At 37.1% G+C, this 25,632-nt stretch overlaps 1 non-coding gene across 1 annotated transcript; it reads right to left on the bottom strand.

The window, feature by feature from the left end:
* Window positions 1–15,409: 15,409 nt before the first annotated feature.
* On the bottom strand, window positions 15,410–15,517 carry LOC112718917 (small nucleolar RNA R71). Its single transcript, XR_003161243.1, has one exon. It is a non-coding gene; the product is annotated as a small nucleolar RNA R71 (small nucleolar RNA).
* Window positions 15,518–25,632: the final 10,115 nt, after the last annotated feature.

The raw sequence follows: 25,632 nt of genomic DNA, 5'->3' as shown, positions 1-25,632 counted from the left end.
ATCCAACAATCAACATAAATTTAATGCACAGATACACATATCAAGAGGTCTTTTAAGGGTTGTAATGGGGTTAGGTTCAAGGTAGGATTGTATTTGGCCAAGTGGACTAAAATCTGAATCCTTAATTAACTTAAACTTTCTACCTAACTTTAGACAATCCATGTAATCATAATACCACATCTAACTATCCATTAACTGCATTTACTACATATTTATCCATTCCAAGTTTTGAGTACAGTACATATGCATTGCTATCGCCATTTACTTTGGGGCATTTTGTCCCCTTTTTACTTTTCTGCTCTTTTTTTTCTTTTCTTTTTCTTTTCTCTTTTTTTTTCTTTTTCTATTTTTCTTTTCTTAATAATAAATTTTTTCAATGCATACGATTAAGGCATTGAATGCATAAACATATTCTTAACATTTTTCACATTTTCACACCAAATCTAACATACTCAATTCCCAAACCAAACGTTTCCAAACTCACTTTTCCCACACTTAATTCATGAGTACTCTCACTAGTCTAAGCTAATCAATGATTCAAATTAAGGACATTATTATTTTCCGCTTAGAGTTAGTGATGAGTTAAAGTAAAGAACAAAGTGGTAAAATAGGCTCAACATTGGTTTGCAAAGGATAATAAAAGGTAAGGCCATATGGGTATGTAAGCTCAGTGAAACAAGGCCTTAATCATATAAGTGCATGCATACATCAAATAATGGAAATATAGAATTAAGCAAGACAAAGATCACAATTTTAGAGAGAAAAACACACACCAAAAATAAAATATTGGTTGATAAGATGCAACCAATCGAATAGGCTCAAAATCTCACTGGTTTTGTGTGTTCGAGCTCTAAACCATGTTCCAAAATAATATTTCTTCAAACAAGTTTTTCAAAAAGTTTAATTCAAATTAGTGAAATGCTATAAAAAGTTTCTTGAAAAAGAAAATATTACTTCAACCAAATGGTAAAATATGCACAAAATCAAACAAACATGCAAATGCAACAATGAACAAACAAAGAAAATAAAACATTGGTGTTGAGATAGAAGAGTAACTAACCCATGGAGATCGGTATCGGTGCATGCTAAGATGTGCAAGTGGACGGGTTGCTTCAACTGATACTTTTCTCCAAGGATTGTGCAGATGGACTTGTTTGTCTCCCCATATAGAAGTTCTTCCTTTTTCCTTCCTCTCAGTGGCCATCCTGAATGAAGAAAAAAAAGTAGGAAAAGTAACCCAGAAATAAAGATAAGAAAATAAATAAAATATGGGTTGATTAATACCAAATAATAAAGGTCTCAATTACATGGTAGCTACAACATGCAGTGAGAAAATAGTAGAAGCATATAGCATATCAATAGTGCAAGAATTGCAACAATGGGGAAGAGGGTATGGGTAATGCAAGATAGTGTAAGTGCATATCAATGCAAAAGGAATATCAGTATTATAAAAATTAGCATTGACTTATGAATAATAATACCCAATCAAAATAAAACAAGTCATGAAGCACCAAAATAATTCAAGAAAAGATGCAATAGTTGAAGAAGAGAATTTTAACACCAATGGAAAAAGAAAAAGAAAGTAAGAAAGGAGGAAGAAAGAAATAAGAAGGGAGAAGTAAAAATTAGGATTGGGGAAGAAAAGATAAGATATTTGGCTGATGTGGATAAGCTGTGCGGCACAGGCGACAAGAACGCGTGGGACACGCGGTCGCGTGGATAGCGCATCGATGAAGTGACGCGAACGCGTGGGTCACGCGTTCGCGTGAAGTGGTTCGTGCCTTCAGCGCGAGTGCAGCCTCGCGGCCGCGCAACTCTCTGGTGGAAAGCTCATTTTGCCAAAACTTTGGGTGCGCGATCGCGTCCACGGTTGGCCTTATTTTAAAGAATAGCGTGGATGCGTGGGGCATGCGTTCGCATGGTAGGGCTTGTGCTACTAGCATGAGTCCATCCCAATTCCAGCTCAACTTTCGGCCATACACCCTTTTTACGTCGATTTTGAGGCATGCGTTCGCGTGGGTGACGCGGACGCGTTGGAGGCATATTGCCCATATAACGCAGACGCGTGGATCAATTTGTGCCAAAGGCACGCCTCCAGCCGCGCTTTCGCACGACTCTCTGTAACATCTCTTTTCTTCCCAACGCACATACGACGCTGTCACGTCGCGTGCGAAATTTTTTTTTGAATAATGCAGTATGCAGAATGCAATGCTAATATGAATGCTATGCATGATTCCAGGTTCAATCAAAATTCAAAAACAAACTAAAATGGAAAAGAAACGATCATACCATGGTGGGTTGTCTCCCCCTAGCACTTTTAGTTAAAGTCCTTAAGTTGAACATTTGATGAGCTCCCTGTTATGGTGGCTTATGCTTGTATTGATCCAGGAATCCCCACCAGTGTTTGCAATTCTAATAGCCTCCAGGATCCCAAACTTTGTTTCTACACCCGTCTTCAAGTTGATTATCATGATTCCATCTGGGTGGTTTAGCTTTAGAATTCTCACTGAAGCGTCCAAACAACTTCCTAGACCCATTCAATTGAGCTCTATACCAACCATTGCGTTTAAACTTGGAGCATACAACCCTGTTGAACCTTGCTTGACAACTCCAACCACTAACCATTTTCCTCTTACTCTTAATGCCACAAAGAGCTCTAAGTTGACCATCCGTATCTAGAAGCCCATATTCAAGTGGGAAAGTAAAGGTTAAGGAGAAGAATTTTAACCACTTGAATATTGTATTGGACGGTAGTGGCCTTGGGAGAGGTATTTCTAATGAATTTGCAAGCTCCACTCCCTTGTGCTCTTCTTTGACAATTTCCACCTCCTTGTAAGCTTCTTCAATTTCAACCTCTTCCTCTTGGTAGCTTTCTTCCAATTCGATCTCTTCTTCATTTTTTACCAAGGGCATGGGAGGTTGTGCTTCTTCTTCTTTAATCTCCATGTCTAGTCCAACGGGAGAGGATTCAAATGTAGATAAAAATTCATCAATGATTGAATCTATCTCTTGATCATCTCCTTCAAAGTCTTCAACCATGATATGCCTTGGAGGTTGCACACCATCCTCAACATCAATTTCAAACATCTTTGAAGGAGGCTCTATAACTTGAGTTTCCCATGGAGGTTCTGCATCTCCTAAATCTTCAACCACTTCTTCCTCTTCAATGGCAGGCATAGCTTCTTCCAATTGTTCCAATACAAAATCGTGCTGCTCACTGTCCACCGGAGTTTCTAACTTCTCCTTCATGCTACGTTCTTCATTAGATTCTCCACATGAATCCATGGGGGTTTCCTGAGTGTTCGAATGTCTGGAAGATAATTGATTTATTGCTTGCTCCAGTTGATAAAGGGTTGCATGAAATTGATCTACTGATTCTTCAAAGCGAGCCTGTGATTCTTGGGTTGATGAATATGGACATGGTGTATATGGAGGTGGTGGTTCATGGGAGTAATTGGGTTGAAATTGGGGTGGTTCTAGATATGGTTCATAAGGTGGTTGGTATGGTGGATAAGGGTTAGGATCATGTGGAGGTGAATGGTGGAAAGGGGCTTGTGAGTATGGTGGTCCAAAATGATGTTGAGGAGGGGGTTCATAGGCATATGGTGGTGGTTGTTGATAATCAAAAGAGTGCTTGCCATAGCCATTGCCTTGATATGCATCACAGAATGGTTGTTGATAGTCCATTGGAGGTGGTTGTTACCATGAGGGTTGATCAAATCCTTGTGACTCCTCCCATCTTTGATTGTTCCAACCCTGATGCCTGTTCTCATTGTAATTTCTTCTTCCTGCAACATAATTATAACCAGACTCATAGCCAAAGGGGTGAGAGTTCATAGTAGTAAGAGGAAATAGAAACAAAAACTAACAAAAAGAAAATATTTTGAAAAAGATAAGATTTTAAAAAAAGATAAGATAGGATTTTGAAAAAGATATGATTTTTGAAAAAGGATAAGATAAGATTTTGAAAAAAAATGATTTTTTTAAAAAAGATTTGAAATTTGAAATTTGATTTTGAAATAAGATAAGATAAGACAAAAATTTTAAAATAAAAATCTGAAAATTTTTTTTTGAAAAATATTTACAATAACCAATAATAAGGCACACGTTTGCAATTCTCCGGCAATGTCGCCATTTTGAAGAACTGAAGATTGATGGTTTAGAAGTTATAATAAATTCTCATTGCTAGTATAGTTTCTAAACCAAGAAATCAACCTTTCTTACAAACGTTTGGTTGTCACAAGTAACAAACCCAATAAAATTTATAACCGAAGTATTTAAACCTCGAGTCGTCTTCTCAAGGAATTGCAGGAAGCTGTTCTTATTATTGGTTATGAGTCTTGTAAATTGGGGGTTTTGAAAGTAAGGAACAAGTATGTTAAACGATAAGAAAAATGAAATAGTAATAATAAAATAAACTCTTGGCAAGGTATTAGAATTGGAATTCCTATCCTAGTTATCCTTATCAGGTGTGATGAGAATTGGGTTTTAATCCCACTTAGTTATCCTTTATTAAACAAAGGAAGGTCAAGTAGACTAATTAGCTTGATCCTCAAGTCCTAGTCAATCCCTGTGGGAGGACTAGCTTTAGAGTGATCTAGATCAATTAGAATCTGCCAATTTCAACCACTGCTGAGTTTGACAACTCAAGTGTTACCAATTACCTAACCAAAGCCAAAAGGGAAAAAAATCTAAATTATTTATATAAATAAAAGAAAACAATCATGAGTATGAAAATACTTCAAATTGTATTAGTTAAGAAAATCATAACATGAATGGTTCATAAGCCAATTTGGCAACGTAAGTCATTAATAAATAAAAGCATTAAAGTATCTCAAAGTAGAAGAAAAGTCAAAATAAAGGAATATTGAACCTGGAGCTCAGAAGAATTGTAAGTTGAAATAAATTATGAGTTGTTCCCTTCATTCCTCCACTTTGCAGCCTTTAATTTGTATTTTCTAGGCTTGAAACTGGGCCGGAAATAGCCCAGAATTCGCTGGTTATGAAATCTACCACGCTGATTTTTGCAGATGCGATGCATCCGCGTGAAGCGCAGGTTTGCGTCACCTACCTGTACAGCCACTATGGCAAATTATATATCAAATCGAAGCCTCGGACGTTAGCTTTCTAACGCAACTAGAACGATGTTATTTGGACCTCTGTAGCTCATGTTATGACTGTTTGAGTGCAAAGAGGTCAGGTTGGACAGCTTAGCAATTTCTTCAACTTCTTGTATTCCTTCCACTTTTGCATGCTTCCTTTCCATCCTCTAAGCCATTCTTGCCCTATAAACTCTGAAATCACTTAACATATATATCAAGGCATCTAATGGTAATAAGAGAGGATTAATATTTGGTAATTTAAAGCCAAAGAAGCATGTTTTTAATCATAACACAAAATCAGGAAGGAAAATGTAAAACATGCAAATCATATGAATAAGTGGGTGAAAAGCTGATAAAAACCACTCAATTGAGCACAAGATAAACCATGAAATACGTGTTTATCAGGTACTAATTTATTTGAATTGTTAATAAAATTTTATCATTTTCAGATTTATATCTCACAACTAGAAAATGGATTAATACAGACAGATTTACAGACGGATTTAGTCTTTATTACAGACGAATTTTTGGTTACCGACGGATTTTGTCCCTCTGCAAAATCCTCGTCGAAAATTATTTACCGACGAATTTTTTTTCCATCGAAAAATTACAGACAGATTTTTACCAGTTACCGACGGATTTTTCCTCTGTAAATTCTGCATCCATTTTTTCAACGGGTTTTCCGACAGATTTTCTGTCTGTAATTACAAACGGATTTTTCGACGGATTTTTTGTCTGTAATTGCAGACAAATTTTTGACAAATTTTTCGTCAGTAATTACAGACAGATTTTTCGATGGATTTTCCGTCGGTAATTACAGATGAATTTTTCAAACTTTGAATACAGACAGAAAATCTGTCTGTAAATCCATCAGCAAGGTAATTTTTTTTTGGATTTCTTCATTGCAAAATACACCTTTTTTCATACAAAATAAATATAAATTTAATAAATAAATTTTTTTTTCTAATTTGTATTCGAATATTTATAATATTTCAAAAAATAAATAAATTTATTGTATTATCAAACTGAAAGAAAAAAGTAATAAACAAGGAAGCCAATATAATTCAAAAAAGAAACAAAGTGTATTGATACATCAACTATAATAATAAACAATAACTATACATCAATAAAATGTGTTAATACATCAACTATAATTCAAAACATAAATTCAGTGTGTTGTTCTTATAGCATCATATAAATTTTGAATGCCAGGATCAGCTAAGAAGCCACCAAGGAAGCCAAGAAGGTTGAGAGTTTCCATTAAATTGATAAATATTGTAGCAGATTTAGCTGATGGAAGATTCAAAATACCAACCAAGAATTTAGCTAAAAATATATGGCAAGCAAATTTCTTAAGTATTGAAAACAAAGGATAAAAAGAGTCACTAAAATTATAGATATTAAGAAAAGAAACTAATAAAATTATAGATATTGACATTTGTAAATCATATAAAATACCTGAGATGAATCAGCCACTGATGCGAAAGCAGTTAAGGCACCCTCTTATACCATTTGCTTACCATTCTAAAAACACAGGAAAGGAAAATCCAAAAATAAGTGGTATGATGAAAGAATATATATGTATTAAAACAATAATATTACTCTTGGGAATAATATTCTATAAACATACTTGAAGAATTACAAGCAACTTGCTAAAAATTCCATTCAAGTAGGGTGTTAAAATATCAGATGTGCAGTTCTCATTGAAGTTGAGTACTGCTGAAGCGGCATGTGCTTGTATAGATCATATTACAGAAAAGTTTATACTAGAAGCTTATCTAATTAAAAAATAAGGTAGATCCACAAACTGCACTCTTGCATAGCATGTTGATTATTACCAAAGGAATAGAATAAAACCAATTGCCATCAAGATATATGAATCTAACATGACAGTGAATTTACTACAACATATAATACAATGTCACTCTTTTATGAGTTTATGCTATATTGAGAATGCAAGAAACTAATATTGTAAATGAAACTTGCACTAGTTATAAAGTTGCATAGCAACAATCAAAACTATACCCAAAGCTCATAAGGAAATGACATCATTTTCATTTCAAATTTCCACTAATCATTGTGAGATTATCCATGTTCAGTGACAATAAAAATTACATTGACCTGCACACAAGGATTTGGAAAATCATCCATGGCAGCCGCTAGTGCTGGCAACACTCCTTGATGGTATTGAATTTGCAAATCTGGACCCAAATCAGTAGACAGTTAACCGATTGCATTGATAGCTGCCCACCTCACACGAGGATGTTGATCATTGAAGGAGTTTAATACTATAGCCATAACTTGATCCAAATTCTTTATCATGACTTGCAGCAGCAATGGGAGGGCAACACAAAATAAAAACCACAAACACGGAGTGAAAAAAAGGGGATACTTCCTACATGGATAAGTAACTTCACAATCAACAAACAATCATATACAAATTACAAGATATTATACTACCTAACATGAAAAGTTAACAGCAATTCGAAAGTTAAAGTTTCATGTTCACTACCTTTGAGCAACCCTCAGCAATTTGAGCAAGTGCAATCAATGCAGCATGGCGTTTTTGCCACTCAGGAGCAGCTGAATAAGCAGGCAACTGTTCAGATGCAACTGGGACAATAGTATTCCCACCCAATGATATTGAAAGCCTATCCAAACACTCTTGTCCAATACTGTAGTTACTTGATTCATCGGCATCTTCATCCTCTGTCTCAGCACTGTGCCAAGCAGGATCATCCTCAATATCCAACAGCATCTTCATCAGAATGGCGAACATCCTGCTGATAAATTTAATTATATTTTGTTTTCTACATTTCAAATTTTCTATTACTGTTTATGAAACAACTTAATTGGCATCTATCAGATCCTTTTAGTTTATGACTTTATACAACATAATTATATTCATCTACATTCTTATAGACCAGAATCCCAAAATTTCAAAATATTAGAAATGATTAAGTATTTTAATACTACTACAAGTCTCTATCAGTAACAAAAAAACCAAGTCTAACAACAACAAAAAGAAAAATCAAGAACATGCCAAACAGGATCAAGATTTTCCACATCATAAATAAAGGTGCTGCTTTGTATTGATTAAGTTTACATATGAATTGATAATTAAAACTGTCAAAGAGATTAATTAGTGATAAAAAAATACTAGTTATATGCATAATGAAACAATGGTAGTTTGGAATATATATATTAACTAGTGATAAAACATACTAGTTATATGCATAATGAAACAATGTGGCAGGAACAGGTTGAATATGGTGGGAGGTATGAAACATGCTAAAATGGTAAATGGTAGAGTTCTGAAACCAGATTGCTAATGGACACACACGTCAGAATGCTAATAATAAAACAATTTTGCTGCTTTTTTGCAACCAATTTTGCTATGCAATGAAACCATACACTTACCATCAAACTGCTCAAAGAGATCCTTGTGGTTCTTTGCCACATCTTCCTCTGCTGCAACACAAGCAGAATTGACCTCCATGTCATGTTGCTCATTGCTATTAGAAGCATTACTGTACACAAGTGATTGATATTACATCAGTTGATCACAAAAGTATTAGTTTAAGAGCAGATTATGACTGAATGACATGGAATTAAACACTCAGTAACAAATAAAAAATAGCAGTATAAAAAAATTCTTGAACAGGTTAGTTCTGTTTAGCTGCAACAAATGAATAAAATTACTAAGTCACAATAAGAGAATTCGTTCTTGCATTTCCATAAAACTAGCCGCTCAAATGGGGGAAAGGAGAAAAAAGTGCATAATATGAAAATTATGGTGAGCAGCAGCATACAATGTTTTCAGACAGGGTAAGTGAGACATCCTCTTTCTGAGAACACCAAGAAAATTGTGGAAGAAAATCCATAGGTTCTTTGGTAAACTTTACTAATATAAATCAGAAATTTTAGCCTCATTGATTTCAGGTTTGATCATTTGCTAACACACCAAACACATAAAATTCCAACTTTTTTATCCAAAAATACTTATCAAACACTTGCATTAATATAATTCAATGAATCTTGAAAAGAAAGCATGATACTCACAGTGGTACAAAACTTGAGCTATCACTTTCATAGCCATCACCATTAGTAACAGTAGAATAGTAGTGAAGAGGGGTATTATCCTCATGGCCAAAGCTTGAACTAAATGAAGATCTATTAGTCCTCACACTTTGTGCCACAGATGGTGGCATATCAATGGTCATTTTTTTTCACTTGCAGCAAAAATTGCTCTTCCTTAGACTCCTTCAAAGTTCAGACTTCCATTGCATAGAAAAGTAAAAAATTGAATTTGCATACATTATTTCAGTTTCATTGCCTCAGAAACATTTCAACCATTCGGAGTAAAGATTGGAACTTTCTGAATTTGCAGCATTGAAAATATGACTAAATAAAACCCAGCAATGGAGAATAAAGACAGAGACCAAAAAGAAAAAGGAAAAGAAATAATAATAACATAATGAAGAAGAAGAAGAAGCATGCATTGAAATTCTGTAGGTTGAGCATTGATCTAAGTAGTTGAAGATCCAGAAGATTAACAAACAAAACCGGACAAACATTCCAAGGTATCTTAGCTAAACATAATGCCTGACCATCTTCCCACGTTTCAGATAAGACAGTTCTAGCTCTACAATTATAGCCAAACAAATGAGAAGATCAAGAAAACAAAAGAAAAAAAGATATATAAAAAGAAAATTACTATTCTTCACTCATACCTGATTACACCATTTCTAAGTCTCAATGAGTCTTGCCGCACTTTCAGCCTGGCCTCTTGTCTCTCAGCCTTTGAAACCGATATCAGCAAATCAGATATTTTTTCATCCACTGCAAAATAGAAGGAACAAATGTAAATTTGATGCATGATAAAAGGAAAGCTCATTGTTGATACTTGAAGAAGTGTAATCTAATTGGAAGCTGGTGTGAGTGTGAAGAGTCCTCCAATTTATTTGTTTCATTCAAGATAGAAATTAATTAAAGTGTAGTTATGTGACACCATAAAAACCACCACCACTACAACAACAACTACTAAACATTGCATGGCTACATGAACCAAACAAAACAAGGCTATAGTATCCTATCCTAAATCAAAATTAAATTTAAATAATTTACATTTAATCCCCTTTTAGATTTAAATATCTACCTTCCCACAATAATATAAGATGCTAATATATACTATATTCCAAGGAAAATCAAATGTAGCTAGGGCAAAAGCAGAATGTTTATGGATGTGGAGATAATTACAAAATAGCTCACATCAACATCTTACATGCATGTATTAAAACTAACTGATTAGACACTTGTTAATTAGCAAACTCTTAGAATAATATCCATGTCTTAAAAGTACCATTTTCCCCCTAATTACTTGATATAAATAAAACCAAACTTTATAGTTCCTATCCTCAATTATCAGCTAGCTACTCAGCACATCATGCTCATATATATTTCATTCAGAAACTACTTTGGAAATATAATGAAGAAGAAAATTAAAGTATGCTGCCAAGTTGATGAGAGAAAATAGAACAATAATTCCACTTTATTTATAACACATGCATGATAAAAGATATTATATGCAGAAAATTAATGATCATGATTCATTATTTCTAATGGTGGAATCACTTATTAGTACCATCAATAACATACATTTTACAAAGTGTTTGACTCATAAAAAGATGAGAAACAAATAATACATCAAAGATCTTGTACTAATCTCAAAACTAAAACTTGATCACACATTTTTATTCACCCATTTTTGTTAATTGTATTAACAGAGTATATCAGAAAAAAACATGTGCGCCATAGACTGAGCAAAAATCTCTCAAAACTTCATTAGTTATTACTAATAACGAATAACATATAACAAATCAAACCTTGGCATAAAATTAAGTGTGATTAAGAGGGAATACATTAAGTTTTGAATGTATGAAATAAAAGATAAAAGATGATAGTTCTTACAGAGAAAGCAAGTGATCAAAAGCAAGAAGTGCTTCTATTTGCAGGAGAAGTGCATTCAGAGTAATCGTTTTCAAGAATATATCATAAAAATATATATAGGATTAACACCAAAATAAAAATAAAAAATAAAGATCCTAATAAATACAAGAATTAAAAATTGAATTATTAGAAGGTTTAGAAGCTAGCTCTCTTATTGAGGATAAATATACCACAGGCCATCGCTGAACCACATGCAACCAAAAATCACTCAGTTTTTGCTTCAATCTTAAAAGAGTTGTACTATATTGTCCTGATGTTGAAGGACTAATCGCAGAGTCCTGTGAACTACGGCTCCTGTAACACTTTCACCATAACTCTCAGCAAACTCTGAATCAGCAAACAAAAATTTTATGAACAAAATTAACAAACTACACAGCATTTAATATTATCATTATTTATGAACAAATTTGAACAAAATTATGAACAGCAAACAGACATTTTATGAACAAAATTCACAAAGTACACAGCATTCAATATTATCAGTGCTTATTGATGAGCGGATAATTTGTATACTTTTTGGCATTGTTTTTAGTATGTTTTTGATATGATATAGTTAGTTTTTGGTATATTTTTATTAGTTTTTAGTTAAAATTCACTTTTCTGGACTTTACTATGAGTTTGTGTGTTTTTCTGTGATTTCAGGTATTTTCTGGCTGAAATTGAGGGACCTGAGCAAAAATCTGATTCTGAGACCAAAAAGGACTGCAGATGCTGTTGGATTCTGACCTCCCTGCACTCGAAGTGGATTTTCTGGAGCTACAGAAGCCCAATTGGCGCGTTCTCAACGGCTTTGGAAAGTAGACATCCTGGGCTTTCCAGCAATATATGATAGTTCATACTTTGCCCAAGATTTGATGGCCCAAACCGGCGTTCAAAGTCACCTCAGGAAATCCCAGCGTTAAACGCTGGAACTGGCACCCAAATGGGAGTTAAACGCCCAAACTGGCACTAAAGCTGGCGTTTAACTCCAAGAGGAGTCTCTGCACGAAATTTGCTTCATTGCTCAGCCCAAGCACACACCAAGTGGGCCCGGAAGTGGATTTTTATGTCATTTACTCATTTCTGTACACCTTAGGTTACTAGTTTTCTATAAGTAGGACCTTTGACTATTGTATTAAAAATCTTCTGATCTTTAAATCTTTGGATCTTTAGGTCTTTGGATCTTTATATCTTTTGATCACTTTAGATCTTAGATCATTGGGAGGCTGGCCATTCGGCCATGCCTAGACCTTATGCTTATGTATTTTCAACGGTGGAGCTTCTACACACCATAGATTAAGGTGTGGAGCTCTGCTGTACCTCGAGTATTAATGCAATTACTATTGTTCTTCCATTCAATTCCTCTTGTTCTTGTTCCAAGATATCACTTGTTCTTCAACTTGATGAAGGTGATGATTGACGCCCATCACTATTCTCACCCATGAACAAAGTGACTGACAACCACTCTTGTTCTACAAGCATTTGAGGCTTAGTGAATATCTCTTGGATTCCTGATTGCACGATGCATGGTTGATCGCCTGACAACCGAGTGCTCGCCTGACAAACGAGCCAGCCATTCCGTGAGATCAGAGTCTTCGTGGTATAGGCAAGAACTGATGGCGGCATTCAAGAGAAACCGGAAGGTCTAACCTTGTCTGTGGTATTCTGAGTAGGATTCAATGACTGAATGACTGTGACGTGCTTCAAACCTGTAACTTACTGGGCGTTAGTGACAGACGCAAAAGAATCACTGGATTCTATTCCAGTAGGGGAGGGAACCACACCGGTGATTGGCAGCACTGTGACAGAGTGTGTGCATTAGCTTTCACTGCGAGGATGGGAGGTTGCTGCTGACAACAGTGAGACCCTACACGAGCTTGCCATGGAAAGGAGTAAGAAGGATTGGATGAAGACTGTAGGAAAGCAGAGAGACGGAAGGGAAGGCATCTTCATGCGCTTATCTGAAGTTCCTACCAATGAATTACATAAGTATCTCTATCTTTACCTTTGTGTTATTTTCGTTCATCATCATTATCATTTGAGTTTGCCTGACTAAGATTTACAAGATGACCATAGCTTGCTTCAATACTAACAATCTCCGTGGGATCGACCCTTACTCACGTAAGGTTTATTACTTGGACGACCCAGTGCACTTGCTGGTTAGTTGTGCGAAGTTGTGTAATGCCATGGTATTGAGCCACCAAGTTCTTGGAGCCATTACCGGGGATTATGAGAGTTGTGAAAAAGTATAGTTCACAATTTCGCGCACCAAGTTTTTGGCGCCGTTGCCGGGGATTGTTTAGGCTGGACAACTGACGGTTCATCTTGTTGCTTAGATTAGGTATTTTTTTCAGAGCTCTTAAGAATGAATTCTAGTGTTTCAAGGTGATGTTCTTATCATCACCAAAGCTGATTGATCTTCATCAATTTAGCTCTTGAATGCAATGTCCTGCTGAAGCTTGGCCGGCCATGTCTAATTTCTTTAGACTAAAGCTTTAGACTAACATTGCATGATTCCTGGAATTCTCATTAAGAATTTTGATACCTTTATTTTCTTTTTCTACATAATTTTCGAAAAATCCAAAAAAATTATAAAATCATAAAATCCAAAAATATTTCTTTTTTTTGAGTCTAGAGTCTTATCTTAAGTTTAGTGTCAATTGCATGTTTTTGTTCTTATTGCATTCATGCATGTATCTTCATTGATCTTCAAGTTGTTCTTGATGATTTCCTTGTTTTGATCTTTGAATTCTATTGACTTGAGTGTTTTGTGTGTCTCATATGCATTTTCGTTTTGTTAGTGTCAGTAGTATACAAACTGCTAAGTTTGGTGTCTTGCATGCATTGTCATTTGATTCTTGTTGCATTTTGGTTTGTCCTTATTATTAAAAATCCAAAAATATTTTTAATTTGTGTCTTTTCAAGTCAATAATACAGAGAATTGAAGATTCAGAACATACAGCAGAGGAATTGCACAGAAAAAGCTGGGCGTTCAAAACGCCCAGTGAAGAAGGACAGACTGGCGTTTAAACGCCAGCCAGGGTACCTGGTTGGGCGTTTAACGCCCAAAAGGGTAGCATTTTGGGCGTTAAACGCCAGAATGTATACCATTCTGGGCGTTTAACGCCAGGATGGCTAGGGGAGGAAGATTTTGTTTTCAAATCAGATTTTTTCTAAGTTTTCAAAATCTTTTCAAAATCAAATCTTTTTCAAATCAATTTTCAATCAAATCTTTTTCAAAATTAACTCCTTTCCTTTTTCAAAGATACTTACTATCAATTAATGATTTGATTCAACATTTCAAGTATGTTGCCTTTTCTGTTGAGAAAGGTTTAATGATTGAATCATATCTTTTCTTGTTAGTCAAGTTTTTAATTTTCAAATCAAATCTTTTTAAAATTGTTTTCAAATCATATCTTTTTAATCATATTTTTTTCAAAATAAGCTTTCAATCAAATCTTTTTGATTTCTAATTTCAAAATCTTTTTCAAAAATCACTTGATTTCTTTTCCATTTTCATTTTCGAAAATTAAGTGATGTTTTTCAAAAATGTTTTCAAATTTCCCACTTAATTTTCGAAAATCACTTCCCTCCTTCTCACATCCTTCAATTTATGGACTAACACTATCCCTTAAGGCAAAATTCGAACTCTATCTTCTTTGTTAAGTTCGAATTTTCCACTTCTGTCTTCTACTCTTCTTTTCCTCTGACACCTAAAGGAATCTCTATACTGTGACATAGAGGATTCCACATTTTCTTGTTCTCCTCTCTATCTTATGAGCAGGAGCAAGGACAAAGGCATTCTTGTTGAGGCTGATCCTGAACCTGAAAGGACCTTGAAGAGAAAGCTAAGAGAAGCCAAAGCACAACTCTCTTTAGAGCACCTGACCGAATTCTTCAAGGAAGAAGAACACATGGCAGCCGAAAACAACAACAATACCAACAATGCAAGGAAGGTGCTGGGTGACTTTACTGCACCTACTCCCGACTTCTATGGGAGAAGCATCTCTATCCCTGCCATTGGAGCAAACAACTTTGAGCTTAAGCCTCAATTAGTTTCTCTAATGCAACAGAATTGCAAGTTCCATGGACTTCCAATGGAAGATCCTCATCAGTTTTTAGCTGAGTTCTTGCAAATCTGTGACACAGTCAAGACTAATGGGGTTGACCCTGAGGTCTACAGACTGATGCTATTCCCTTTTGCTGTAAGAGACAGAGCTAGAACATGGTTGTATTCTCAACCTAAAGAAAGCCTGGACTCTTGGGAAAAGCTAGTCAATGCCTTCTTGGCAAAGTTCTTTCCACCTCAAAAATTGAGTAAGCTTAGAGTGGAAGTCCAAACCTTCAGACAGAAGGAAGGAGAATCCCTCTATGAAGCTTGGGAAAGATACAAACAATTGATCAGAAAGTGTCCCACTGATATGCTTTCTGAATGGAGCATCATAGGTATTTTCTATGATGGTCTCTCTGAACTGTCCAAGATGTCCTTGGATAGCTCTTCTGGAGGATCTCTTCATCTGAAGAAGACGCCTACTGAAGCTCAAGAACTGATTGAAATGGTTGCAAATAACCAATTCATGTACACTTCTGAAAGAAATCCTGTGAACAATGGGACTAGTCAGAAGAAAGGAGTTCTTGAGATTGACACTCTGAATGCCATATTGGCTCAGAATAAAATATTGACTCAACAAGTCAATATGATTTCTCAAAGTCTGTCTGGGATGCAAAATGCACCAAGCAGTACTAAGGAAGCTTCATCTGAGGAAGAAGCTTATGATCCTGAGAACCCTTCAATAGAAGAGGTGAATTACATGGGAGAACCCTATGGAAACGCCTACAATCCTTCATGGAGGAATCATCCAAATCTTTCATGGAAGGATCAACAGAGACCCCAACAAGGTTTCAATAACAATAATGGTGGAAGGAACAGGTTTAGCAATAGCAAGCCTTTTCCATCATCTTCTCAGCAACAGACAGAGAGTTCTAAGCAGAATACCTCTGACTTAGCAACTATGGTCTCTGATCTGATCAAAACCACTCAAAGTTTCATGACTGAAACTAGGTCCTCCATCAGAAATCTGGAAGGACAAGTGGGTCAGCTGAGCAAGAAAATTACTGAACTCCCTCCAAGTACTCTTCCAAGCAATACAGAAGAAAATCCAAAAGGAGAGTGCAAAGCCATTAACATGGCCGAATTCTGGGAGGAAGAAGAGGCAGTGAACGCCACTGAGGAAGACCTCACTGGACGTCCACTGACCTCCAATGAGTTCCCCAATGAGGAACCTTGGGAATCTGAGGCTCAAACTGAGACCATAGAGATTCTATTGGACTTACTCCTGCCATTCATGAGCTCTGATGAGTATTCTTCCTCTGAAGAGGATGAGTATGTCACTGAAGAGCAAGTTGCTAAATACCTTGGAGCAATCATGAAGCTAAATGACAAGTTATTTGGAAATGAGACTTGGGAGGATGAATCCCCTTTGCTCACCAAAGAACTGGATAACTTGTCTAGGCAGCAATTGCCTCAAAAGAGGCAGGACCCTGGGAAGTTTTCTATACCTTGTACCATAGGCACCATGACCTTCAAGAAGGCCTTGTGTGACTTAGGGTCAAGTGTAAACCTCATGCCCCTCTCTGTAATGGAGAAATTAGGGATCTTTGAGGTGCAAGCTGCAAAAATCTCACTAGAGATGGCAGACAATTCAAGAAAACAAGCCTATGGACTTGTAGAGGATGTTCTGGTAAAAGTTGAAGACCATTACATCCCTACTGATTTCATAGTCCTAGAGACTGGGAAATGCATGGATGAATCCATCATCCTTGGCAGACCCTTCCTAGCCACAGCAAAGGCTGTGATTGATGTTGATAGAGGAGAGTTGATCATTCAAGTGAATGAAGAATCCTTGGTGTTTAAGGCCCAAGGATATCCCTCTATCATCATGGAGAGGAAGCATGAAGGGCTTCTCTCAAAACAGAGCCAAACAGAGCCCCCACAACCAAACTCTAAGTTTGGTGTTGGGAGGCCACAACCAAACTCTAAGTTTGGTGTTGAACCCCCACATTCAAACTCTAAGTTTGGTGTTGGGAGGTTCCAACACGGTTCTGAGCATTTCTGAGGCTCCATGAGAGTCCTCTGTCAAGCTAATGACAATAAAGAAGCGCTTGTTGGGAGGCAACCCAATGTTTTATAATTAATTATTTTCTTTTGTTATTTTATCTTTTTTGTAGGTTGATGATCATAAGAAGTCACAAAAACAATGAAAAAAGCAAAAACAGAGTGAAAAACAGAAAGAAAAACAGCACACCCTGGAGGAAGATGCTGCTGGCGTTTAAACGCCAGTCAGCCTAGCAGTTGGGCGTTTAACGCCCAGTCTGGCACTGATGCCAAGGCATCTTAGGCTAGTTTCACTAGCATTTTCTGTTAGTTTTAGTTGTTTTATGCATTTTCTTGAGCTTAAAGTAACCAAGAATGGTTAAATGAACAACAAGCAATGAATCATCCAAACATTATGATTTTGATGCAAATTCCATGAGTTTTTAGTGTTATTACTTGAATGCTATGAATGGATGATTTCTCATGAAATTTTGCAAGACTTTGATGCAATTGTTTGGATGATTTCAGGGAAGAAGAGGCTAGGCAAGGAAGCAACAAAGATCAATAAAGGAAGTTTAAGAATCAAATGGGACGTTTAAGCTCCAGTTTAAGGTTAAACTGGAGCTTAAACGCCAAAATCATGAGAAGAGAGGGAATGCTGTAACTGGCGTTTAACCTCCAGTTTGACCTCAAACTGGAAGTTAAACGCCAGAATGAGAAAGGGCACTAATGAGCATTCCACGTTTAACCTCCAGTTTGACCTCAAACTGGAGGTTAAACGCCAGAATGATGAATTGAACTAAGGGAGGCAATAAAGCATTTCCACGTTTAACCTCCAGTTTGACCTCAAACTAGAGGTTAAACGTGTTCGACACTTCATTTCTCACCAAGAAGCATTCCACGTTTAACCTCCAGTTTGACCTCAAACTGGAGGTTAAACGCCAGAAGCTAGATAGGCACCAGGAGAGTTCCACGTTTAACCTCCAGTTTGACCTCAAACTGGAGGTTAAACGTGTTCGATGGTCATTCTCCTCCAGGGTGTGATTTTCATTTCCAAGTTTAACCTCCAGTTTGACCTCAAACTGGAGGTTAAACGTGTTATATGGGACAGTTTGACCATGCCTTCTTCAAACATAAATAACTTGAGCTACAAAACTCCAAATGAGGTGATTCAAATTGCATTGGAAAGAAGACATCTAGAGCTTTCCAAGCATATATGGCATGCATGGTGGATACTAAAAATTGAGGGCGAAAACAGCCCCGTAATGTGCATAGAAGAGAATACCAACATGCAATCAGGCCAGCTGACCTCTTCACCTTCCATGGAGTATAACTCGAGTTGTAGAACTCCAATTGAGGTGCTTCCAGTTGCATTGGAAAGTAGACATCCATAGCTTTCCAACGAGGTATAATAGTCCATATTTGGCATCAAATTGGCAAGGTTGACAAGAGGACAAAGTGACGACTCAATGAAAGGGAAGTGTTTCCACGTTTAACCTCCAGTTTGACCTCAAACTGGAGGTTAAACGTGTTCGATGGTTTTCCTTCCTCCAGGGTGTTTTCTTCATTCCACGTTTAACCTCCAGTTTGACCTCAAACTGGAGGTTAAACGTGTTCGATCCTAATTCCCTCCAGAGCTTGCTTTCTTCCAATTCCACGTTTAAGTTTTAGTTTGACCTTAAACTAAAACTTAAACTTCAACTCAAACACCACCAATTGAAAAGGTTTCTGGGCCAATTTTATTGAAGTTTAAGTTAGCAATTGAGCACAAATATTAACTTAAACTTATTATGGCATGAAACCCAATTGAATATCATGGCTTATGGGAATTGGGCCTGAAGAATTGATGAGTCTGGAACTTCAAATTGTTGAGTCTTGTGTCATTAATTGTTTATCACTTAGTTTGCTCAATGAATGTTGCAGAATTGTATCACAGCCTCATCAGGATTTTGGACCATAAGCCTAAAGCAAAAGGGAATCAAGGAAAGGCCTCAAAGCCCAAGGAACACAACAGAAGCTCAATTTAGAAAGTGTATAAATAGGGTAGAATTTAAGTTAGAGAGAACTTTGAACTCTTTTTTACACCTTTTGGGACACTTTAGAATTTTTCATTGTGTAATTGAATTCTGAGCTATGACTCACTAAACCCCTTTCATTGGGTTAGGGAGCTCTATTGTAATTCAATGAATCAATAATAGTTTTCATCTTCTTCTTCAATCTTTTCTCTTGAATTTTGTTAGAAAGCTTCTCGATCTAATTCCATTGGGTAATTGTCTTGGGAAAGAAATTACCCATAATTGGAATCCTTCGGAACCTTGGGAAAGGAATGGAGGATTCATGCTAGAGAAGCTTTCTCACAGTGAATTGGATTGGGGTTTGGATGGATATTGTGACATGTAATCCTACCAAATTGTGGTCCATGAAGCTGTGTGGTATAATCAGTGATCGAGCTTCATCTCTTCTTATGAACATTTAAACCAAGGGATTGGGAATTTGTTTGTTTTTAGAGAGAATTGGTGAGCCAAGGAATTGGGATCCAATCATATAAGATTGCCAAGCAAGATTCAATGAATGCATTGGTTGAGGAAGAGATGAAAATGTTTTGATTCGGAGATTTCAATATCTCCTGACCCCAATGAACCATCTCTCTGATCTATCCCTTTCTATTTACATTCTACAATTTCAATTCATGCAATCACCCCAATTCCCTTTTAATTTCGGCAAATTAACTTCTCGCACTTTAATTCTTGCAATTTAAGATTCAGTCATTTCAATTCCTTGCAATTTACATTTCCCGCCAATTTACTTTATGCAATTCACACCCAATTCTTGATTCCGCTCAACTAATCAAACTTCTAATTCGAATTGCTCATCAACCAATCCTTGTGGGATTCGACCTCACTCTATTGTGAGTTTTTACTTGACGATAACCGGTGCACTTGCCGGAAGGAATTTTGCCGTTTGTGCAATTTCCCTTAATCGTAGCTATACCCAGTTATAGCGCATCAAGTTTATGGCGCCGTTGCCGGGGATTGGTTTTCGATTGACAATTCTCAAATTGGAAGTTAACTAGATTGAGCATTTTTCTTATTTTGTTAATTTAGTTTAAGTTACTTGTTGATTTTAATTCCTGCACTCTGTTATTTGCTTTTTCTTTCTTTATGTCTTTAAATTCAAGCAACTAACTCACTGACCCACTAACTATTTGAATTAATTCCTCAATTGCTCTAACCATACTCTTCCAGTAACCAAGAGTATTCCACTTGTTTGTTACTTGTGGTGTGTTCTTGTATGACAGGTAGGAGAGGAGAGACATCAACTCCTCCATATACCGAACCAGAGAGGACCCTTCATAGACTTAGAAGGGAAGCAAGAAGGAAGAGGGTACTGGGAGAAGAAGAATCTGAAGGAGAATCTGAGGACAACTTTGAAGAAGCTCTAGATCTCAACATGGATAGAGAATTTCACAACCATGAGAGGGGTGATGGAAACAATGCCATTCCTGAGAGGAGGGTTCTTGGTTCATACATAAACCCAACCTCTGGGAATTGTGGTAGCAGCATTCAGAAACCACCTATTCAGGCCAACAATTTTGAACTCAAACCACAGCTAATATCATTGGTGGAGAATCATTGTTCATTTGGTGGGAGTGCTAGTGAAGATCCCAACCAACATCTCACAAAATTCCTGAGAATTTGCGACACAGTGAAGTCCAATAGAGTCCAGGATGATGCCTATAAACTGCTCTTGTTCCCATTTTCACTTAGGGACAAAGCAGCTAAGTGGTTGGAATCATTCCCAAGGGACAGCCTAACAACCTGGGAGGAGGTGGAGAGCAAGTTTCTGGCACGTTTCTACCCCCCACAAAAGGTCAATAGGCTTCGATCTGAGGTTCAAACTTTTAGACAACAAGATGGTGAGACGCTCTACGAGGCATGGGAGAGGTTCAAAGAATTGACAAGGAAATGTCCACCCAACATGTTCCCTGAGTGGGTGCAGTTACATATTTTCTATGATGGACTTTCTTATGAATCAAGGAAGGCTGTAGATCATTCATCAGGAGGCTCATTGAATAGGAAAAAGACTGTGGAAGAAGCCATTGAAGTGATTGAGACAGTGGCTGAGAATGAATACTACTATGCTTCAGAGAGGCACAACACTAAGGGAGTCATGGAGCTGAACCATGTTGATGCAATCCTAGCCCAAAACAAGGTGTTTGCCAAGCAGTTAGCAGAGCTCACAAGGAAATTAGACACAAAGCAAGTGGCTGCAATACACACACAAGATCAAGAGGAAGTAAGCATTGAAGGAGGTGATTGGGAAGAGGCCAACTATGTGGGAAACCAACAAAGGCAACCATATGATCCACATTCCAGCACTTACAACCCAGGATGGAAAAACCACCCAAACTTTGGGTGGGGAAACCAGCAAAGCCAACCACAAAACCACAAATCTTACAACCACAACCAACATAACAATTCCACATACCAAAATTCCAACCAAAGATCATACCAAGCCACACAAAACACTTACTCCCAACCACCATATCATGGCCAAAATAATCAACCTGCTCAATCCGATCCGAACCAACAATTTCAAGATCAATTAAACAGGATAGAAGGAAGGTTAGTAAGCATGGGTCAGGACATAAGTGAGTTGAAAAGCTTTAGGGACGATGTGAGATCGACCTTAAGGAACCATGGCGAAAAACTCAAGTGGATGGAGGCTCGAGTAGGAGAACTATCTCAACAGGCCCTCAAATCAACTGCAGTGTTCCCTAGTGACACGGAAAAGAATCCTAAAGGGGAACAAAAGGGAGTGAGATGGGAAGAATGCAAGGCCATCACCACATTGAAGGAAGTCACAGAAGAAGAAGGAATCAGACCCTCAGAAAATGAGCCAGAAATCTTGAAAGAAAGTGTGGAAGAAGCTAAGCAAGAAAGTGAAGCTGAGCAAGCCAAGGAAATGCAAAAGGAAGGCATGCTGGAAACATACCAACCAAAAGCACCATTTCCTCAGAGGTTAGGAGGAGGTGAAAAAGGGAAAACATATTCAAGGTTCCTAGAGACATTTAAGTCTCTCCATATCAATATTCCCTTTCTTGATATCCTCCAGCAGATGCCTACACATATCAAGTATTTGAAAGAATTGCTGAGCAAGAAAAGAGTTTTGAAGGGAGGACAAACTGTAATCATGAACAAAGAATGCAGTGCACTCATCAAGAAGGATATGGTCTCTAAGAAAACAGACCCAGGAAGTTTTCATATCCCCTGCATCATAGGGGAAACAAAAATTGACAGAGGATTCTGTGATCTAGGAGCTAGCATAAATGTGATGCCTCTGACTCTTATGAAGAGGCTAAAACTGAATGAGGTGAGATCCACTGATGTAATCATACAACTGGCTGACAAAACTCAAAAGCAAGCTGAAGGGGTAGTTGAAAATGTGTTGGTGAAAGTGGGAAATTATTTTTTCCCCACAGACTTTGTCATTTTGGACATGGAGGAAAGCTACCTACACCCTATCATTCTGGGAAGGCCATTTCTAGCCACTGCTAGAGCGCTCATAGATATAGAACAAGGAGAGCTAATTTTGAGAGTACATGATGAACAGCTCATTTTCCATGTTTTTAAACCTGCATCTGAGCCTGAACCAGAACCTGAAAAGCCTAAGGATGATAGTAGTCATCTGTGTTTGGAGGAAAGCAAGCCAGCAGCTGGAACTTTGAAACAGTCCTTGGAAGGCAAACAAGAATTGCAAGAATTAAAGCCACAAGAATCAATAGAAACAGATCAGAAGGATCCTCCTGGCATAAGGGTCAATGAAGAAATCCTCAAGAAAGAGGGAAGAATTGTAAAGAAATTGCCAAGAGGGTGGAGAAACAAGAAAATTCCCACTGAAGGTTTCTCTCCGGGAGATAAAGTAATATCAAGTCATTATCTGCCAATCCCACCTGGCCTCAAACCCATTCCTTCCCAGCTCCCTCAAGTGTTCACAATCAGGAAAGTTCTTTCTATGGAACATTTGGAAATCATGAAGGAATCAAATGGGGACGTTTTCATGGTGAGAGGAGAGGACATCAAGCACTACAATCCACCCTAACAAAGGACAACCGTCAAGCTAATGACGTTAAAGAAGCGCTTGTTGGGAGGCAACCCAACCTGAGGTAATACTCTTTTGCTGTTTCTTCTAATTGTTTCAATAAAAAGGTGAAGTAGTTTCTGTGCATTGCAAAGAATTAAGTTTGGTGTTTCACACCAAACAATGAATTCGTGGATCAATAATTCAAAGGGGAATGTGTAACTCTAAGTTTGGTGTTTCACCATAAAGATCAACTGAACACAACAACCTTTGAATTATATGAAAGGAATAACCATTCTAAGCAATCACAGAAATGCTTAAAATCCTTAGCAGCAACTTCATTCCAAGAAGAATTCAAGGATTCAAAGAGCAGAGGAGTAAGTAGGAGATTAAGTTTGGTGTTCACACACCAACTTAAGACTCAGACACTTGCCCATACATAGTTAAGCTAACCACTCAAGTGCTTGAGAAGCAAGCAACTTCATCACTCTTTGCAAGAAAGGAAACAAGGATCTTAGAAAGAACATGAAGCAACAACTGGGAGAAGAAGGAGAAATCAACTTGTTTCCTAGCAACAAGGAGAAAACAAGAAATTTCACAAGGTGGTGTTGTTCCTTGACTATCCTTTAAAAGGCAAACAAAAGCATGCTTGTTCTGGTTTAAACTGTAATTGTTGAATCTTTCTGGAATGTGAAGTTTTTAGTATGTTTGTTGATTTACTGCTTGAATAAAGTGAATTGCCTAGATTGTTTGGATATAACTTCACATACTTAAACAAATGCTTACCATGCTTGTTCTGTTTCCAAAAATAAAAGAAAAGTTTGAACAAAGGTAACTTGGCTCATTTAGTGACAAATCAAGTAGAATTAAGTGGTGGTATGCATGCTTGATTGTTTAGTCAGATCACTGGAAATTGAGTGTAGAATTATCATTTTTGTGTAGAAGTTGAATAGTGTCTATGGATCTTGATGAATAAATGTCTTTGGCCATGAAAAAGAAAGAAAAAGAAGAAGAAAAAGCCACTGAAAAAGGGCAACCAAAAAGCAAAAAAAATTGAGAAAATAAGCTAGGCACCAATGGTTTGAACTTCTGAGACATATGCCTGTGGTGTTTATGTACTAGGATCTGCTTGGATGAATAGGTTCTGTGGAGTGTTTCAACACTTGATAACTTGGGTTAACTAACCCGGGATTATCGACCAAAAGTCCATTATCAAGAGCAACCTAAATACAAAACATTTAGTCACACAAAGAGGTGCTGGGCACCAATGTCTCAAGAAGAAATGTGAACTAAAATGCCTGTAGTGGATATGTGTAATGCACTGATAAGAAAAAGAAAAATGCCAAAGGCTTGTGCTATACATGACACTGAGCAAACAAGGAGCAAAGAGCTCTAAGAAAAAGAAAAACAAAGAAAGGAAAAAGTGCCAAGGACATAAGAATAACAAGAGGCCATAGCAGTGTTTGATGGATGCAATGAAAAAGTGATAATCCTACTTGATAAGTATGAAAAAGTGATGCTGCAACTTTCTGCATAAAACCCTTCTGATGAGCTTCAAATGTTTGCTAATATAGCCAATGTAATTGCCTTTTGTTTCATACTTTCTTCTCAAATAACTCAGGACTTGCTTAGGGACAAGCAAGTATTAAGTTTGGTGTTGTGATGCCAAGGCATCTTAGGCTAGTTTCACTAGCATTTTCTGTTAGTTTTAGTTGTTTTATGCATTTTCTTGAGCTTAAAGTAACCAAGAATGGTTAAATGAACAACAAGCAATGAATCATCCAAACATTATGATTTTGATGCAAATTCCATGAGTTTTTAGTGTTATTACTTGAATGCTATGAATGGATGATTTCTCATGAAATTTTGCAAGACTTTGATGCAATTGTTTGGATGATTTCAGGGAAGAAGAGGCTAGGCAAGGAAGCAACAAAGATCAATAAAGGAAGTTTAAGAATCAAATGGGACGTTTAAGCTCCAGTTTAAGGTTAAACTGGAGCTTAAACGCCAAAATCATGAGAAGAGAGGGAATGCTGTAACTGGCGTTTAACCTCCAGTTTGACCTCAAACTGGAAGTTAAACGCCAGAATGAGAAAGGGCACTAATGAGCATTCCACGTTTAACCTCCAGTTTGACCTCAAACTGGAGGTTAAACGCCAGAATGATGAATTGAACTAAGGGAGGCAATAAAGCATTTCCACGTTTAACCTCCAGTTTGACCTCAAACTAGAGGTTAAACGTGTTCGACACTTCATTTCTCACCAAGAAGCATTCCACGTTTAACCTCCAGTTTGACCTCAAACTGGAGGTTAAACGCCAGAAGCTAGATAGGCACCAGGAGAGTTCCACGTTTAACCTCCAGTTTGA

The sequence above is a fragment of the Arachis hypogaea genome, chromosome 10, assembly GCF_003086295.3.
Source record: "Arachis hypogaea cultivar Tifrunner chromosome 10, arahy.Tifrunner.gnm2.J5K5, whole genome shotgun sequence".
Lineage (NCBI taxonomy): Eukaryota > Viridiplantae > Streptophyta > Magnoliopsida > Fabales > Fabaceae > Arachis > Arachis hypogaea.
The sequence above is the reverse complement of the archived record's forward strand: the minus strand, read 5'-3'. Positions and strand labels throughout refer to the sequence as shown.